The sequence below is a fragment of the Amblyomma mixtum genome, chromosome 3, assembly GCF_055824585.1.
Source record: "Amblyomma mixtum isolate Tamu chromosome 3, ASM5582458v1, whole genome shotgun sequence".
NCBI classification, from domain to species: domain Eukaryota; kingdom Metazoa; phylum Arthropoda; class Arachnida; order Ixodida; family Ixodidae; genus Amblyomma; species Amblyomma mixtum.
Genome location: NC_143014.1, coordinates 215,817,779 through 215,825,361, shown reverse-complemented (window position 1 = coordinate 215,825,361; position 7,583 = coordinate 215,817,779).

Genomic DNA, 7,583 nt, shown 5'->3' with positions numbered 1-7,583 from the left:
ACCGTTGTAACGTGAGTTACGAGTCAGCCACAACATTTAGAGCTGTTTAAGACAAGCCCGTTATCGCCACGGCGGAAGCGCGGCGCCGCGGTCGAGGGAGGCAGGGCGGCCGGCCTGACGCCGTGCGGGAACCCGATCCCGCAGCCGAGTGCCGCGGCGTCCGACCCACAGTAGGCCATTCCCTTCGTGCTTTTCGTCGCGAAGGCATTCGAGTACAGACTGGTTTTTCAAAAGAAGGGGCCGAAAGGACGGGTGAGAAGGAACCTAAAGAGTAAATACGTTCAGAGAAAAAAAAATTAAGAAAAGTAAGAATGGGGACGTGGGACCCCGCAGAGTGCAGGCTTCATGGAAGAGGAGGGATTCCAGACGTTCAAATTGTTCTAGCTAGTTAGGCTTTTGAGGAAGGTAAAACTGCCCAAGTTTTCATTAATTCCATGTGTTAGTGTCCGAAATTTGTGTATGAAATACGACTCTCTTTGTTCTCTTTGGCGACTTGTTTGGAAACCCGATTGGAGAAGGATGACGTGAATGTTTTCGAATGCATGCTGGGGCAGGCATAGGTGCTTAGAAAAAGGAAGATTTGGCAGCGAGTGAGTATGGGCCTTGTGGTTGTTAAAACGCAACCTGAACGGTGTTTCTGTTTGACCGATGTATTCCATGCCACACACACTGCAGTGTAGCATATACACTACGTTCGCGCTGTCGCAATTCAGGGTTTCCCTAATCCTGAAGGTGAAATCGGAGAATGTTCCTTTAGCGATGGTTGTAGTCTGCATATGACTGCAAACCTTGCAACGTGGCTTACGGCACGGTTGACATCCAGGACTCGGGTTGGAGTTGGGCGTTGTTTTGGACTTAACTAAAATGTCCCTCAGGTTCCTACTGCGCCGGCATACTGCTCTTGGTGGTTGTTTAAAAATGAGAGACAAGTGACTGCTTTGCTGGATAATATTAAAATGTTTTGATAGGATACTATTAACACGTGGAATGTAAGATGAATGCGTGAGAATAAGGTTGCTTGGCCTTTCACTATCCCGCGATTGTGGGGAATTTATTATTTTATTCCTGTCTAAACCACGAGCTTTCAGGATAGCGTCATCGACGATGGACGCTGGATATTCCTTAAGTAAAAGATTTGTTTTTAGCTGCTCAGCATGGCGGTCAAAGTCTTCGAGCTCAGAGCAAATCCGTCGGTATCTGTGAGCCTGTGAGTAGGGTATGCCAGTCTTGCAGTGCTGTGGGTGGCTGCTCTTAAAATGTAGGTACTGCTGGCGGTCAGTGGGTTTTTTGTAGAGGGTTGTCCTAAGCACGCTGCCTTTTTTCTCTATTTGAACGTCCAAAAAGTTTATAAATTTTGTGGAGATGCTGTGGGTGAACGATATGAAAGGATGAAATGCGTTATACCTCGCTATGAATGCCAAGAGGCTGGCTTCGTCGTGCGGCCAAATGAAAAAAATATCGCCCAGGAAACGTTTATAAAGGAGTGGTTTCAAGGACTGAGTGTCAAGAAATTCTGTTTCCAGTGCTGCCATGAATAAGTTAGCGTAGGCCGGAGCCATCTTTGTTCCCATCGCCGTGCCGTTGACCTGAAGATAGTGTCTTCCCTTAAATTCAAAGTTGTTGTAGTTCAGTACTAAGCCTAGGATTGCAGAAAGAGTTTCCTCATCAAGATGAACGGGGGGATCTGTCCTCAAGTATGCATCCACTGTCGCGCGTATGCCGTCTGGGTGGGGGATATTTGTATATAAAGATGTCACATCCATTGTAACCAAGAAGCTTCGGTTGGGAATTTTCAGGTTAGATATCACTCTGAGAAAGTGATTTGTGTCCTTAATGTAGGCCGGGATAGTTGGTATAATGTCCTTCAAAAGGAAGTCGAGGACGCTAGATATTTTTTCGGTGAGTGTGCCGTTGCTTGACACAATGGGACGGCCCGGACGGTTGGGTTTGTGTATTTTCGGGAGTAGGTAGAACCGTCCAGGGACTGGTCTGACTGGAGTCATTGCTTTAAGAATTTCCCCGGATATCTTTTGATCTTGATGAAGTGATTTTAACTTATTGTTAATTTCGATTTCGAATTGACCTGTGGGATCACTGGTTAGCTCCGTGTAAAATTGTTCGTTTTCCAATTGCCGGAAACCTTCTGTTATGTATTCGGACTTGTCCATAACAACAACAGCACCGCCTTTGTCCGCCGGCTTGATGACAATGTCAGATCGCTGATTTAAAGAGTCGAGGGCTCGCCGTTCCTTGGATGAGAGGTTGTTCGGGACTTTTTTTGATTTTGATTTTGAATATGAGGCGATGATATCCTTTTGAACGGCGGCGATGTACATATCTAGATGTTTATCTTTGTGTTCGTTTGGAGTCCATGATTGGTTTGATGTCCCGGGTATGTTGATTTCACGGTTGCTTTCGCGGTTTCGGAAGTACTCGCGCAGACGTAGATTCCTTGCAAAGTTATCCAGATCCTGATATAATTGGAATTCGTTGAATTTTCCCGTTGTCGGGCAGAAAGTTAAACCCTTGGAGAGCAACTTTCGTTCCGAAGGAGAGAGTGGATGGCTCGGTACGTTCACAACGTTGTCAGCCTCGATGGAAGACCGGCTAGTATTAGGTTGCTCAGGGCCTAGCGTGCTTTTAGTAGAAGGCGGAATTGGTGAACGCGGCGCCGGGGTCACACCGTCTCGCCGGAGTTTGCTAAGTTTCTGCATATTTGTGTCTTTTTTCTTTCGTTCTTCGAATTCTTTTAGCTGAGTTATTTCTCTCGGCGTAAGGTCCGGTATATATATATATAAGTGCATATTTGAGTAAAAAAAATGTCAGGAAAAAACAAAAGAGCAAAGACACTTTTACATCATGTTTGCAGATAAAGAAACAAATCTAACATATCGGCAAGTCAAAATCTTAAATTCAGTGAAATCAAACACGTATCCTAAACAAATAAATCGCGCAACTCTTTCGCTGACATTCTGGTAACGTCAACGTCATCTTGTAAGAGCTGATTAATGGTGGCGGGCGAGGTCAATTTTAGGTTATGTTTTACATAATTAGTACGACATTCAGTGACTTTCCAGAATTCAGGATCACCTGTGGGTTACGAAACTACGTTTTTTTTTCTAACCCGGCTAGTTCAGCCAGGGTTGGGATGTTTTTTGTCGTCAGCAAGCCTAATCGCATCTGCCAATCTAATCGCAAGCCATAGGACAACACAGTTTTGTCCTATTCTTGTGTGTAACAATTCTTGCGCGCTTACCTTGCCTTACGCCCCCAGCAAAAAATTACCTTTCCGCGCAAGCTTGTTGTAAAGTTGCTATCTTGTGAACCGAAGGTTGTCATGTATTCATTGTCTGATTCTCGTTTTGCCACAGGAAATAGGACATTCATCTGTACCCTTTGCAGTCCTAGTTTACGAGAAGAAAATGCTATAGAGCATATACCACACAAAAAAGGTTCTGCCCATCTTGATAGTGTGTCATCTGCTCAGTTTTGTTCCTCTAAAGAAAAATTCATACTGCGTTAACGTTTTTGAGCAGCGAATTCGGTTTACCGTTTCTTTCCACTTCCTTCCCGGTTTTCTTTTCTCATACGAAATTTGCGACTAGTGTACAATGGAGATGCGTGCTCTTCTTCCTATTCGTGTCTTTGTGTTTTTGTACACAACTTGTACATTTGCAAATTATAACGACTTGCAACACAGTTGTGTTCCGCCGCGCCAACTAATCAAGCCTAGTGGAGACAGGGGACTCCTGGTGTTGCTTTTGCAAAAAAAAGGGGGGGAAGGATATGAAGAAAGAAAAGCAACAGCCGGAGCAACGATTAGGAAGGAAACAAGAAGCTATAGAAAAACGTGGCACGCGGCTAGGCACGATAAAAGTTTTGCAGCAAGCGTAGCCCACCTGGACGCCGGGACAAGAAGTGAGCGAGGATATGCAGTAAGATACAGGAAAGCAGAATAATGAGCGGAGTCAATATCACGTAGGCTGTTTCCACAATGACATCAACCCCTTCACAATTCCTTCAAGAGTAAGAGTAAACAACAACAACAACAACAAAAAGGTGGTTGGTTTGGTTTGGTTTATGGGGTTAAACGTCCCAAAGCGACTAAGGCTATGAGAGACGCCGTAGTGGAGGGCTCCGGAAATTTCGACCACCTGGGGTTCTTTAACGTGCACTTACATCGCACAGTACACGGGCCTCTAGAATTTCTCCTCCAAAGAAATTCAACCGCCGCGGCCGGGATCGAACCCGCGTCTTTCGGGTCAGCAGCCGAACACCATAACCACTGAGCCACCGCGGCGGCAACAACAAAAAAGGAGTGCGACCCTTCTTTGCACATTACATCGCGATCAGCCTCTACGACCTGAAATTCGTAATCTGCGCTCTCATTCGAAACAGCTTGCGTTCAATAAAAGGCAACGAGCCCCGCTCCATCCAGCTGCAGTCCGTTCCTGCCTCACGACAAAAAGCTGGGTGTTCTTGCCCATACGCTAGAGACTGTGCAGAAGGCAGCTGAAAAAGAAAGAAAACGAAGCCCGGCAACTTCCTCCCTTTCTTTTTGTCCTCAACGAGTCATTGACCTTGGACATCAAAGCGCAGCCCTTTGGAAAAACCAAAAGCGTCTCGCGAGATGATGTCTTCCGGGCAGGCCGCGACTGACCGCGCCGCATCGAGCGAGCCTTTATGTTCGATGCAGAGCGCGCAGAGCGCCAGCTAATGCACCGTCTTCGTTTGTGCGTCGCCAGCCGTTCGCCGCTAGCATCGGCGCCGTTTTGCCCCGAAGCGTTTCGTCCCGGAACGGTGTCTTCTTTTGTGCTGACCCTTCCGCCGAAGCCGGCGACCGTCCTCGATTCCTGGCCGCGCGGCCGCAGCCGTCGCGGAGCCAGTTCTCGAAGGAGGGAGGCGGCGGCCAACCTCGACGCAGTCGTCGTCCTGCCCACGGAGAACCAGAAGGAGCGTGGGCTTCTCCTCCGAGCGTGCGCTGCTCGAAAGAAGCAAGAAAACGGGCAGAGAGAGCGCACGCACGGCGCTGGTAGTAGACGGCAGAATGACGTGGCTCACTGCCTCCGCTTGTTCGTCGTTCGAGGCCCTTCTTTCTCCTTTCTTGCATCGGCTCTGCCTGCGCTGACCTCGCTGGCGGAGCGAGTGTGGGATAGCGGGTAGATTGTAGGCCGCGCCCGTGGCGTAGGTATACGTGTCTGCGACGCCTTCGCCATGGGCCCAGCAGCGGCCTCAAGCCGCCGCCCCCTCGAAGCGAGCGCCAGCGCTTGCTCCTGTTCGGCGTAATCCGTCACCTTTATTCACTTGCTTTTTTTGACTGCCTGTTTTGCGCGGTTTCTGGCCGCGTGGACTTATTCGCGTATCATCGCGCGTCCAAGCGGTGGCCCTTCCTGCGTGATCGCTGCCCTCAATTTGGCCGTCATTCATGAGGTGGTTTAAAGGCAAGCTACTGAAGAATAGTTCTACGAGGAAGATCCGTGCGGCGTATTTTGCTGGTTGCAACTGTGCTGCTGCGGCCTACAAACAAAACATATCTCTAAGGGCTGGGTTAGGAGGAAGGCGATAAGGTTTGTGATGAAGCTTCGCGGCAACCGTCCTGAACGCCATCAACAAACCTGCGTGAATGAATCAGAAAAAAAAAAAATAAATCTCTCTGCTGACCTATTTTTGACTAAAGAGGCCCAGCTGCACCGCCTTTCTCCAAAACAAGGAACTAACCGCAGTCGAGGTTAAGCCGAGCAAACTACCTTCATTTTAAAACGAAGTCATTGCGCTTACCACCGCGAAACAGCCGTGGTGCGTCACGTTTCCTCTGATATAAATGGCGGCGATTCACATTTCCGAGACCAAAAATGGATGTCTTGAAATTTGAATGCGAAAACAGCTATGCGCATCGGGATCTTACGGTATTTTTTTTAGCAGCCTGTTCTGTGCAATGTTTTTATTCGATGTCTTATTCTAATGAATGCTCATGAGCCCTGTGGCTCATTATTTTCTCCTCTTCTACGAGTTAATACTGCAGTGATCAATATGCACCGAAGAAAGAGAAATGCGCCTCTAATGAACAGAAACTTTATGGCATAAGACAATAAGGTCTTTTAAATATATTATTTGAGTGCACAGGAACATTCCTGGCTGCACGTCTGTAGTCTGCATTTCTTCGCTTTCGAGCTGTACGTAGTAGCGTATTTGCCAGTGTTAGCATTGTGTTAATTAGGAACTGGTGCCTTTCAGATGTATTAAGAAATATTCATTTGGTGTCTTTAGATGTATTAAGAAATGTTCATTTGGCGTCTTTAGATGTATCAAGAAATGTTCATTTGGTGTCTTTAGATGTATTAAGAAATGTTCATTGAGTCGCCCAACCGCCTACACTACACCCTTCCGCAACACTGGGAATTGTACTGTAAGCTACCCCACCGCTTACGCTGCACTTTTTCGCAACAGTGCTGCTTTCAAAAAAGCTTGACAGAAGGATTGATGGAGCTCCCAAGCGAAAGCAGCTTACCGATAGCCTAACTGCTCTTTTCATTCCCTGGTTAAGTTCACACTGTCAGCTCCGCTACTCGTTCAGGTATTACGGCCAGGTAGGCTTTTGTGGGAATTCACTCACGAGCGCCTCGTTTTGTTATTTCTTCCCGAGTTATATCATGGACACTCACTATATTCACAAAATGCAAAAAAGAGGAGACAAATCTTTCGGGCTGTTTCTAGCGACGTAACTTCGTGTGCTGATATGTGCTTTGGCCTCGGTTGTCGCAGCCGTAATGAAGCGTAAGACGCAAGCTAAAATGACATTTGTTTGCGTCGCAGTTATCATTCTATGCCGCTGTTCCTGTCATTTCTTATGATTCTTGCTGCCGCCGTTTACCACTTCCTGCGTGCTGAGTGGCATTGTGCATGTTGGCAAAAGTAACTTGCTCTGCACTTGTGAGAATTTGCCACACCGAGCCGCGTAGCGGCTCTTCATTGTTGTACTTTGTGTCACGTACAGGCGGGGACAAAAGTCCTTAGGATATGTGAGACGCAAACGAAGCTGTTAGCTCCACTATTAGCCGCTGGATCGCGACCAAGATTGTGGAGGTGAAAGTCAGGCTCACGTTATTTAATCTGTGGTAGTGAAATGGTGTAATCGTTGAAAAGCATGACGTCTATGGGCCTAAATCGCTTTCCAAGACTTCTAGAGACTTTCCTGCCCATTAGTACATCGAACCGCCGAGCAAAAATTGGAAGCTATTCTGGGCCTAGTATTCTGTGTGGCATCAGAGATGGAGTTGGCGCAGGAATATCGCAATAAAACATCGCTCCTGCGATCCGTCTCTGTTATTAGCTTCCGTCATATTAGATATACGAGGTTTCTATAAAACACACAGCGAGAAAATCAGCAAGACATTGACAAGTAGCTATTTTTTGCAGTGCTCCATGGAAGCATTGGGTTACGCATGAAAAGCATCAGTGGAACATAAATATATATAGCGCAAAGATGATTACTGCAGAATCCAGCAAAGTGAATAATATTCAATGCTAGTAGCAGGTATGAATATCCATGCTAATACCTAAGACCGTTGTTTCGGCACTGTTCG